We start from the raw sequence: 12494 nt of genomic DNA on the forward strand, positions 1-12494 counted from the left end.
CCGTTTTCCCACCACCACATTTTGTTGGACTACTGTACACCATTCACTTTATTCATTTATAGTATAATAATTCCCAATAATATGTCTGAACTGTTCTTGAATATCTCTTGCAATGGTGCTTCAGTCACCTACTTGGGAGTCTTTTCCACTGGCCTCTTGTTTGTATACTAGGAATCTTTGTCCTTCCATTTACAGTGTCTGAGTAATTCCTTTTTGTAGAGCTTGGCTGTGATTTGATTAAAGCAGTGGGAGTTTGAATGCTCAGCAGCTCTCAAGATTTGGCTTTCCAATGCTACTGTGAAGGAATTGCGCACACCAGGGGTTCTCAACCCTTTTCTTTCTGGGACCCCTCAACATGCTATAAAAACTCCAGGGCCTGGTGGGGAGGGGGGACTTGGGGCTCTGGGCCAGGGGTGGGACCCTTGGACACAGGTGTAGTTTGATTTCTATATGGGAAGGGGGGGGGGCGCAGGGTCGGCAGGGCTCAGGCTAGCTGTGCACAGCAGGGTCCAGGGAGGGAGCACTGCCACCACCCCCTGACTCACCTCAGCGGGCCACCCACCTGCCTCGGGCTGTGTGCTGGTAGCTGCTTTCTGAGGGCTCTACTGGAGCCAGGTCCCCACCTGGGTAGCTCTGACCTGCTACGTGAGCAGTCAAAGGGGGCTGGGAGCTGAGGAGCAGCTGCAACCCCAGGCACCAGCAGCAGATGGGAATGCCATGGCTGCCCAGTCCGTGGCACCACCAGCCAGAGGAGCAGCCGCTCCACACTGCCTGGCTCCGGTTTCCTGCCTAGGATCTGGCCAGAGGGTGGGGCCTGAGGGGAGCTGAGGGAGAAGAGGTGGGGGGCTGTGGAGCTGCCCCCAGGACTGCCCCACTCTGGAGAAGGCACTTCAGTTTTGGGGGGCAACACCCTCATGCCCCCTCAACTCTGCTCATGGGCTTAGGGCTTCTGCCCACATTGGGGCTTCAGCCCCGCTGCTTGCAGCTTCGGGGGGGAGAGGGAGAAGGAGCTCGGGATTTCATCTCCCTGCTGCCCCGACTTGAGGGGGGAGAGGGAAGCTCAGGGTTTCAGCCCCATGAGTGAGGGGTGCCAGGGCTCGGGGTTTCAGTGGTGGGGTCCCACGGACCGCCGGTTGAGAACTGCTTGCGCACATGATCATGTGTCTTCTTCCTATATCCTAGAAATATAGTTTCCATGTTCTTGTATAGTTTTTGTTCCCTTTCTTTTCATATCTCTAGCTCTCCTATGTCCTTTCTAAATGATGGGATCATGAGTTCTGTGTGTGATGGACACAGGTAATGTTAATGCTTTAATCTGTAACATGGAATTTTATTCCATATTTTTGCCTCTATAAATGTACAGTTGTATGACTGTAGTATGGGCACTGTGGATAAGGGTTTGTTTGTCCCTTATGCATTCTCCCCATTTCTCCCATGAGATAACATCAATACCAGATTGTCGCTTTGCCCAGTTACCAGCTGTTCAAACAACAAACTATATTGATGCTGACTAAGATTAGGCTACTGTTTTGTCTTCATAGCTGGTGATATGTTAAGGAAACATGTTTAGTAACATGGGTTTCCTTAAAGAAATCACATGTTTGGCAATGAGTTGAGGTGTTGATGACATATGACAAGACAGTTGCACGTATAATATAGCATAGTACTTGATAAAGAATACTAAAGGTGGTTGAGAGGTGTTTGAAATGAAATAATTACTAATTGCCCATCTTTGCTCAATGTGATAACCTTGCAAATGAAAATAGGTTGAATTAAAATAGCATTTTCATTTCCAAAATGTTTTTAAAATTTATATTATGTACTGTAAAACAAATACAATAAAGAAAAAAAAACTCCTCGAAAAGGATACTCAGAAAGCGATAATACCAACACAAATCTCTATTGTAGAGTAAAAAATAGAGAACATTAAGCTGAATGCAGCTTTTCCATCATTCTACTCCACAAAACTACCAGTACCAACTTCTTACCTTCTGATCAAATTCTGAGCCAATAAATAAGGAATTTCAGTCTTTGAGGTCAAAATCTTACATAAGGCTTTAGAATATTTTAGGTCTTTCTTCCTCTTTTTGTGAAGGTGTGGATGAGGATCTGGCTTGGGTGGTTTAGTTATCCGGACGATTTGAAATGGAGTATACTTTATTTACCTAATTAAACAGGGTACTTAACTTGTGTGGCATTAGGTAGGAAACAAAACTGAGTCTCTGAGGGAGAGATTCTCTTTCTCTTGAAGAGGAAAAAATCCCTACTTAGACAAAAACAACAAGGAGTCTGGTGGCACCTTAAAGACTAACAGATTTTGATCTTTAAGGTGCCACCAGACTCCTTGTTGTTTTTGTAGATACAGACTAACACTGCTACCCCCTGATACTTGACCCTACTTAGACAGTTGTTGTTCCAACAGATTCCTTTTAGAAATTGTGTACACAAAAGGGTTCTATCTAGTACATAGGGCCAAGTTCTGCTCTGTTACACAGTGAAACTCCAGAGTGACTCCACAGAAGTCAGTGGAGTTATATTAGTGCAAATCAAGAGTAAATGAGAGCAGAATTTACTTGTAGTCTGAAATCTCTTAAAAATTATTTTCAGATTTAGGCTCATTAGAAAAACTTGTTTTGTAAACTGGCCAGAGTAGAGACTTTTCCACAAAGAGTTTAGACCAAGGATTTCCTCATTTTGGTTTAGCTGAAGAGTTTTTATTTCAGATCCAGGAAGCTGAACAGTCTGAACTTGAACATTGTCTACATTTGAAAAACTGCACTAGTCTATCAACATCAGTGCAGTTACAGTGATGTAAATTTCTTTTAGCAGTTGTCTGTCACAAAAGTTACAGGGATTAATTTAAAAGTTGAAACAGTTTAGCTAAATCAATTTGTGTGAACTCTTATATTAATTTTAAACTGGCTATTTGAAGTGCAAGCTAAACTGATATAGGCAGGCTTAAACTTTATATAAGTGTTGTACACAAGTTATACTGGTTTTAACTAAATGGGTATAAAATGACACTTTTAATTGGGACAACTTTATGGGGAGAGCAGATCTTATGTAAACAGGGCTTTGGAGTTTCTGGTGATAAATACAGCCTTCTGGTAGGGCTAAAGCAGTTTCTCAGAGCCTCCTTGCTCCATACCTCTTTGTACTTGGAAGCAGATACAAGAAAACACTTCATCCTTCACTCTGAGCCTCCTAAGCTGATTTCCCTTCCTGTTCATATAGCAGCTTTTGAGCCCAGGTGGGAATCCTGTCTTCTGACCCAGCAGACTGAATACCATCTTCAGAGTGGGACAGCCCCTGTCTGGTTCCCTTTTGAAGAGAGTTAATGCATTCCCTGTCTGTTCTGCTGTGATGTATGTATACCTAATCAGTGCTCTCATCCAATTTTTAAAAAAAGTCGTCCATTTAAGTAGTGATCTTATTGAAAGCACACTATGCCTCTGTTCCATGATCCGCACTGGTTACCACAGTGGCAGCCACATGGAACAAAGTGAAAAAGTGGGTCAGTCTCCCATGCTGGCTCTTCTGTGGAACTCCAACGTAGTACTCTTTCTTGCCTAGTAGACTTAGTCTGTAGAATAGTAGGAGTTGTGTATGTTTTATTTATTCCCTATTAAACCTAGCAGAAATTTAACATCTGCACTTAGCAAGAAGGAATTACTTGCTTTTTGTATTTAGCCTTAAAAAAAATTACAGGAACGATATTCTAGTAAAAATATGAGGATATTCCAATATTTGAATTAATAGTTTTCAACCAAATAAGAGTATCTGCAGCAGGTATTTATAGATCTCTCCTTTCTTGAAAACTTCTTCACCTCTGACTGATTTTGCGGCTCTGTTCAGTGTTCTGCAGTGCTGTAACTGATCTTATGTATTTTTATGGAGGAGTTTTCCATAGGATCTTCTTTAACACCTCTACATCTGATCTTCCTAGCATGTGAAAATCTCAGGATGCCCCAAACAAAATGAAAACTCAAATCTTGGAATCTGGCAGTCACTACAACTGCCAGATATACAATTTTGGAAACTATTAGTGAGACTTTGTAGGATTCTATGAATTACAAAGGGAAAGGAGAAATGTAGGGCTGGAAGGGCCCTTGAAAGGTCAACTTTTCCAGCTCCTGTGCTGAGGCAGGACCAAGTATACCTAGATCATCCCTGACACAGATGTCTGTCTAACCTTTTTAAAAACTCCCATGATCAGGATTCCACAACTTCCCTTGGTAGCCGATTCCAGTGCTTAACTGTCCTTCGTTAGAAAGGTTTTCCTAATGTCTAATCTAAATCTCCCTGGCTGCAGACTAAGCCCATTATTACTACTTCTCCATGTTCACTGAATGTAGGACAATTGACCAATCCTCTTTTTATAACAGCCCTTAATATGTTTGAAGGCTATTGTCATGTCCTGCCCTTAGACTTCTTTTCTCAAGGCTTATCATAGGTTTCTTTAACCTTTCATCAAAGGTCAGGTTTTCTAAACCTGTTATCATTTTTGTAGCTCTCCTCTCTACTCAGTTTAGCCACATCTTTCTTAAAGTGTTGTGCCGAGAATTGAACACAGTACTCTAGATGAAATCTCACCAGTGTCAAGTAGAGCAGGACAGTTAATGTCTGTGTCTTTTGTTCAATCCTCTTATTAATACATCTGAGAATATTAGCCTTTTTTTTGGTTTGTTTGTTTTTTTTGCAACTGCATCATATTGTTGATTTGTTCAATTGGTGATCCACTATAACTCCCAGGTCCTTCTTAGGCAGTACTACCACCTAGTCAGTTATTTCCCATTTTGTACTTGCGCATTTGATATTCATGTTTTTGTTTCCTATGTGTAATACTCTGCACATGTCTTTACTGAATTTCATCTTGGTGACTTCAGACTAATTCTCTAATGTGTCAAGGTTACTTTGACTTCTAATCCTGTCCTCCCCAAGTGCTTGCAACCCCTTCCAGCTTGGTGTCACCTGCAAATTTTATATGCACACTTTGCACTCCATTATCCAAATAATTAATTAAAACATTGTATGGTATCAGACCCAGGACAGGCCCCTGTGGGATCCCACTGGATACATCTCTCTTCCCCCTACCCCCAGGTTTGACAACAAAGTATTGATGATTACTTTGTGTACAGTCTTTCAATCAGTTTTGCACCAACTGTGATGCTTCCTGGAGTACCCAGGTTTGAGGCACCTTGCTACCACCTGCCCTTAGTGGGAGGAAGTCTGTGCCTGCCAAGAGTCAGTTCCCTGACTCCACCAGCTACAAGCAACACAAGTACTCCCTCTCAGCCCATACAGGCTCCGTTGTCCGTCTGCAGGTAAGAAATAGGCACACTCCAACCCCTAAGCACTCCAGTCGTCCCCCTGGAGTGTCCAGCCCTTGTTCTACTGGACACACAGAATTCACAGATCTGCTGCTCCTAAAGGAACAGTATGCCAGCTTAGCAGTTTCACCTCCACATCACTGCTCCACTCAATTCGTAGTGCTTAGATTTGTGTATAATGAAAATAAGTGTTTAATAAAGAACAGAAATTCAAGAAGAAACCAGTAGAATTAATGGAAACGGTTACATATAAAATCATAACACTTTCTAGATCCTGAACTTAACTAACTAGACTTCTCCAGTTTCATAAAGGATAACTTGCCCAGAGTTGTTTTTTCTACCAGCATTAAACAGCCAGACCAGCTGCAATCCTCTGTTCATAAAACAATCTAGTTGGCAGATTGCAGGTACAGAGCTACACCTAGGTGACAGATATAGTTCAAACTATCCATTGTCTTCACTTGTAAACAGGGTATCCCTTGCTGTTTGTCTTTTCCTGGATGGAATCTCCCCTGAGCAGTCACTTGATTAGCATTTTGTTCAGACTGTAAATAGGCATTCATTGTGAAGTATTCAATACTCAGTATACATATAACCAGATGAGCAAATAAAGAAATTTCTTTCAGGCAGGAGATGATTCTCCTCTTCTGATGACCAGAATCAACTTAAACATTAAAAGCATAACTTCTCTGTGTATACTTACACATTTTGCAGTGACGATCGGTGTGACACAAGCTTTCTGTAGCAATCTTCCATGGCACCCTTTAACAAACTATGGAAACCAGATCCAAAGGATCTTGTGCCATTTGCCGGTGGGCACCAAGTGGTCCCTGAGTCACATCCACCTTCAAGTAATTTCCTCTAGACTACATTTCCCTGGCTTGCTTATGAGAATGTCATGTGGGACTATGTCAAAAGCCTTACTAAGATTAGGGGTATACCATGTCTACAACTTCCCCTCCTATCCACTAGGCAAGTAACCCTGTCAAAGAAGGAAATTAGGCTGGTTTGGCATGATTCATTCTTGATGAATCCATGTTAGCTATCACCTATCCTCTAATGCTTACAAATTGATTGTTTAATAATTTGTTCCAGTGTCTTTGCAGGCGTCAAAGTTAGGCTGACTAGTCATAGATTCTTCAGGTCCAATTTGTTCCTCTTTTTAAAAGATGGGTACTGTGTTTGCCCTTCTCTTGTCTTGTACTAAATTGTAAACTTTTAAGCAAAAGAAAATAGAAACAGCTGTCATTTCATTTGTTAAAAATACACTGTGCTCTCCTTTTCATATACTGTACTGCATATGCTTGATTTAAATTAAATTAAAATAAAAAATGTTAAGTTCTTCCAATGAAGTTTCCTTATTTATATGCTTTGTAACTCAAAGTATTAACTACTGTCATTTCAGTTCCATTCCTTTAGTAGCCTTTTTCATAACCATAAAGTGAAGATAATCCACGTTTTCATGATGGGTGCCGTCTCTCTATTTGCATCATCAAATCACCTTGACTCAACAAAGAAAAATGGAAATATTACACATAGGATACTGAATGAAAGCTTAAGAATGGGAACTGTAATCGGATCCACCCCCCTTATTTACTCTCGGGAAAGATAAAGCTTTAGGCTTCCTACTGTGCTCCCTCAATAAGGCCTGTTCAATCTGGAAGGCAGTGGGGGGAGGATTTCATTCATTCAAGGGGTTAGAAGGTCATTGGGTCCTTGAGGATCTCTTAGCTGAATTGGTTCTTTTGACTGCTGACAAATGCCAGTTATTCCAGTAAAATGTCAGCCCAAATCCACTGTTAAATATTTGACCATGCTGAAAGATGTTACATCTCTTCTCTCTTAAATGGAGCAATGGGAGATTGAATAGAATTTTCTAAATTTGTATACAGTGAATAGTTTAATAATTTGCAATATTAAGAAAAATCATTCTATTTGTGGGGCACTGGATTATGCACCTAAATGGCAAACACTTTTCAAAGCACATTTAAACTAATAATAATGAATAATAACCCTCTGATGTGCTGCTCTGGATTAAATCATATTGGTCACATTGAGCTGTCCAAATTGTTGAGTGTAGCTACTAGGAGCTGTCCAGCACTGATCAGTACTAATTATTCATGCACAAATTTATAAATAAGTGTGTGCCATTTTAGGAGGGTTAATATTTTTTATATATTTAAGGCTTTTTGCGTGTGTTAATGCAGAAAAGGTGTCTCTGTACACAATCTGTAGATCTTTTTCTCATTTGTAGCAGTTTCTGTAAGTGAAATTCTGGCAACGGATCCATGTTTTAAGGCAGGTGTTGTAAAACTTTTTCCTAATGTGGCTCAGACTAGCATAATATATCCTGGATAATCACCATACGTGATAACATGGACCATCTCATTCTCATTTGGAAAGGTGTTATCTTACGGCAATTACAGCAGGTGCTCACACATAAAAGTGACTGTAGCAAAATATTTACTATAATTTAGCTATCTTTTAATGCAATTTAGTATCTGTAGACAAGGATAGTCAAATCCATGCAACCTGCCTGTGTTCTGTGAACTACCAGTGATCCATTCATCCTCACTGGTCTCCATCCTTATCCCTGAATCTATCAAGCTGAATCTACACGGGTCGGCAACCTTTCAGAAGTGCTGTGCCGAGTCTTCATTTATTCACTCTAATTTAAGGTTTCGTGTAACAGTAATACATTTTAACGTTTTTAGAAGGTCTCTATAAGTCTATAATGTATAACTAAACCATTGTTTTTATGTAAAGTAAATAAGGTTTTTAAAATGTTTAAGAAGCTTCATTTACAATTAAATTAAAATGCAGAACCCCCCCGGACCGGTGGCCAGGACCCAGGCAGTGTGAGTGCCACTGAAAATCAGCTCTCGTGCCGCCTTTGGCACGTGTGCCATAGGTTGCCTACCCCTGATCTACAACCTTCAGTTCACATATTACACCATCTGTAATATGACATGTACACATATATATTTAATTAAATTTAGGGGCATTTAATCTAAAGTTGCCCACAGGTTTCTAGTGCCATTCCAGAATGTGCAGAATGGCTAGCCTTAAAACTCTGAAAACCAGGATATACAAAGTTAAGGTACAGCCCATCCTTCCAGCACAACCTTAACTCAGCTCTCATTTGAGCAATGCCCCCAACATACCGGTAACACATTAGCACTCTACCTTCACAGATGCACAGAGCACATAAGTACTGTAGGACAAAGTCTAACATCTTTTCTTTGCTAAGACAAAACTTGAATGTAAGGCATAGCAAACAGGAGCCAGGCATGCTCAAACACTAAGTCTACTCCACACAAATCATCCCAGATGTGCTAAATATGATCACCCCTCTGAGGATTCTTTCTGAGATGCTGCCTTCACTTATTCCCCACTAAGCCCTGGAGACTACTGTCATATGGCAGCAGAGTTCTGACAGTCTCCTTGGCAAGAAGACACCCTCCTCCACCTCTGGCAACCTACAATGTTCAGTGCTGAAATGAGCTCAAATCTACATCAGGGTATACATGCACCTATTTATATTGCAGTCATAGCTCTACCAAGCTATTGTACTAATCTTGCTACCTTTCAATACAATGACACCTAACAGTGCACGCAGAAAAATGCTAACATTCAAATGTGTGGAGTGGAACACAACACAATGTTATGTTCTTAGTCCTTCCTCAATCTACTTATTGTAGATTCATACCCTTTTTTATAGGGACCATTAAATCGTCTTGTCTGACCTCCTGCCTAATGTAGGCCTGAGAATTTCATCCAGTTACTTCTGGATTGACCCTGGTAAATTCTGATTGACTAAAGCAACTTCCCATAAGACATCCATTTTTGATGTGAAGACAAGAGATGAAGAACCTCTTCTCTTGTTAGTTTTGTTAACCTGTGCCACCACTATTACTGAACCATTTCTAGTGGCTATTGCCACACCTGCAATGCAACCTGAATTCTGCCCTGCTTGGAGCTGGCATGTACCTTAACTTTGCATTTATTGTTTTTCAGACGTTAAAGTTTAGCTGCTGTCTGCATTCTGGATGGGCAAGAGTGGAAAACCGTAGTTCTGTATTAATGAAGCTTTTGGGTACTTAACTTCCTTGGTATTATTAAAAGTAATCTCTCAGCATCTCCAGGTACCACATCCCAGCTCTCCCCTCCACTGCCTCTGATTCCTGGGCAAGAATTACCCCAGCCACAGCATGAACTGGCTGTATATTTATGCCTTCGCTGTGCCTGCATCATCTCCTGGCTCCCTGCTCTCCCTGGTTCTGGGGGTCAATTCTGCCCTTTCCCTTCTTCCTTTTGTGTGATGCCCATCCTCCACCGTGTTATAACCCTGAGATATGGGGCTGTGAACAGGAAGGATCTTCCCCTACCCCCCTCTACCCTTCCCTCGGCCAGGACAAGGGGGGGGGGGGGACATGGGGCTGACAGGCTCCCATCCTTATTCCCATTAATTTCTCTCCACCTCATAATTCCCACTCCTCTGTTCCCGAGTTCCCCCCCATCCCTAGACCCCCCCAGCACTGCTCCATCACTTCTTTCCATGTTTCCCCTCACCACTTTGACTTCCATATTTCCTGCTCTTCACCAGAAAAGTTTTAAGACTCTGAAAATGTTATGAGCATCTATTCCATATTGGGGAAGCTGTGTATAAGAAACTCCTTGACCTGATGACTGAGCGACTTGCTTGCCTTTGATCACACTCAGTTCCATTGTTCTGGAAACATGATACATTATCTTTCCTGTGTACTAGTCTTCCCTCTGTTAATCAATGCAACTTTCCTTGACAATACTTTTAAAGTAAAATCTGAGTTTACATATGGTGTTTTGAGCACTTCAAAATATCGCTCTTAAACCAGGTATTTTGGTCTCCGGGCAAAACTTCCAAAAGGAGCCCCTGCACAATGGCATCAGAAAGCAAGGAATGTGTACAAGGCACATTATCTGGAAACTATCAAGGGTAGGGCTTGAACCTACAGTGCAGTGTAGAACTCAAGTTCAATGACCACACTCTGACAATAGCCTGCCTGGGAACCTTCTTGCTTCAACAGAGCCACTCTTGAGTCAGCATGTGGATTATAGAACATCTAGAATAGGTTTTTGTTGTGTTTTTTAAAACAGTTAGCAACACTCATCCTATTTTAAGTTTAAAGATCAAGACAGAAAATACAAAATGAAAACCCAGTTATGTGGCTGGATTCCTAAATAAGGAGCAAAGAGGAAAGAGGTGGACTGTTGCAACTGAAAAGCTTCTGTAGGTTGTGGTAGGCCACAAACAGAGTAAAATCCAGGCATAGATTTAAACTGTAATATGTGGGCAAAAGGCAGCTATTATGCTGCTGCATGCTATCTTTTGCCTGTTTGAGAGAGGGGTTTGTAATTCAGGCAGACTGGTAAATAGCGATACATAGAAGAAGATGGAAGCAGTGAAGGACAAGAGGTTATTACTGAGGTGGTGACATAGGAGCCTACCCAGAACTGAAATACTAAACCTGATGGAACTAGAGCACTCTATAATTCAAGGAGGACTTAACGTGAAATTCTATGGCTAGAGTGGTTTAACAACCACAGGAAAAGTGGAGGTTACCTTGCATTGTGAGATGGATGGAATCTCAATTTAATACGAGCAGTTACAGTAAGTTACATAGAGAGCCATGATCTGAGGATACCGGTATAATTCAGGGAAACGGGGGTATCTAAAGCCAGAATTTTCAGGGCTGCAAGGTGGGGAGGAGCAATCCTCTGTCTTGTAGGTTATCACAGCACCTAACAATCTGAAAATGTAAATGACAAATCTTTAGTTTGTCTCCAACTACAAAACCGGGCAGGTATTTGTTAAATGGCCTTGGTTTCCTTCTCCTGACCAATCAGCATTCTTCATCCCACTGAAATGCAATAGATAGTCTTTTTCTTAAAAACGTATTGTGTTCTGGTCTCTTGGACCCTCAAGTTGGGAGGGTAAAGTTCTGCATAAATTCTTCTTGCACAACTGTGATACAAAATCTTCAAAATACACACAATAAGAGGCATTGTAGAAAAGTTCATTTTTTTTTTTTTTAAATAACTGCACTATTGTCTACAAATGAAGGAAGAATGGAAAACATACTCCTTCTGGCATGTTTGTGCCTTCCCATATACAAAGAAGGGGACAGAATTCTGCATTAAGATTTAACTGGAAATATGGAAACAGAATTTGGGTCTTAATGGATATAAGATCTTTTGGACTACAATTTACTATAAGCACATGAAGATCATTGGTTTTATTTAAGAATGCAATTTAAAATAGATCTGCATCTTAATCAACCTCTATTCACAATAGGCTTATTTTCAGGGTCATGGATGGAAGCAGATGGGTCGGCACTGAGGCTAATTCTGCAGCATCTGGCAGAGGCTTAAAGAAAGAGAAATTATTGGGAAAGGTGGAACACATACACTAACTTATTACAAATAGTCAGATGACCGCTTAACATAAAATATAGTCAAATTGTGCCAGTCATGGCCTATCTACCAACTGGTATCTCTGAAGCAATAAAAAAAAAATCATGATGTCTTATATGTCTTGCAATGTTCCCAATGCCATAAAGGATGGTGATCCTACCATACTTAGTCTTATTTCCCCGGTCCCTCCCCACACTACACTCACAGCTTTTCCCTATCAGGAGAGAAATCTTTATTTTAGTTGAGAGTAATATCAAAGTCAACAGTTTGAATCTGTCTTTAAAAAAAATCAAATTGCTTTCACTTCTAGAGAGTGCAGGGGGATAACTCGGTGGGTTGCAGTCTCCCTTCCTGAACACTTGTGGAAAAACCTTGCTTTGGTGAGTTTGTAAATTTTTTTTTGTCTTGCAGCATCAGCTACACATACATGATGTTGTCTTTAGATTGTTGGTATGCTAAGAGCAATAGTAAAATTTAAAGCTGCTATGAAGACTGGAAGTCTCCCAATGGTCTTAGAGAAAAATCTCTAGCTCACTTAAAAATGTGGATGAATATCTGAGAGATTGCATTCTCTCATTCAATAAAAGGCCTGCATGGGGCAATAGTATAGAATTCGTTTTACAAGTTTCTTGATGCTGCAGTTAGTATTGTAACTGCCCGGTCTTTCCTACTTTGTTAACGAGATGATCAGTACGTTCCAGACTTACTCCA

General features: G+C 40.9%; 1 protein-coding gene across 1 annotated transcript in view; it reads left to right on the forward strand.

The window, feature by feature from the left end:
• Nucleotides 1–12494, forward strand: part of FZD3 (frizzled class receptor 3) — an 84070-nt gene that overhangs the window by 7329 nt on the left and 64247 nt on the right. The gene's annotated exons all lie outside the window — the stretch shown is intronic.

This window comes from Emys orbicularis, chromosome 3, assembly GCF_028017835.1.
Source record: "Emys orbicularis isolate rEmyOrb1 chromosome 3, rEmyOrb1.hap1, whole genome shotgun sequence".
Taxonomy (NCBI): Eukaryota; Metazoa; Chordata; order Testudines; family Emydidae; genus Emys; species Emys orbicularis.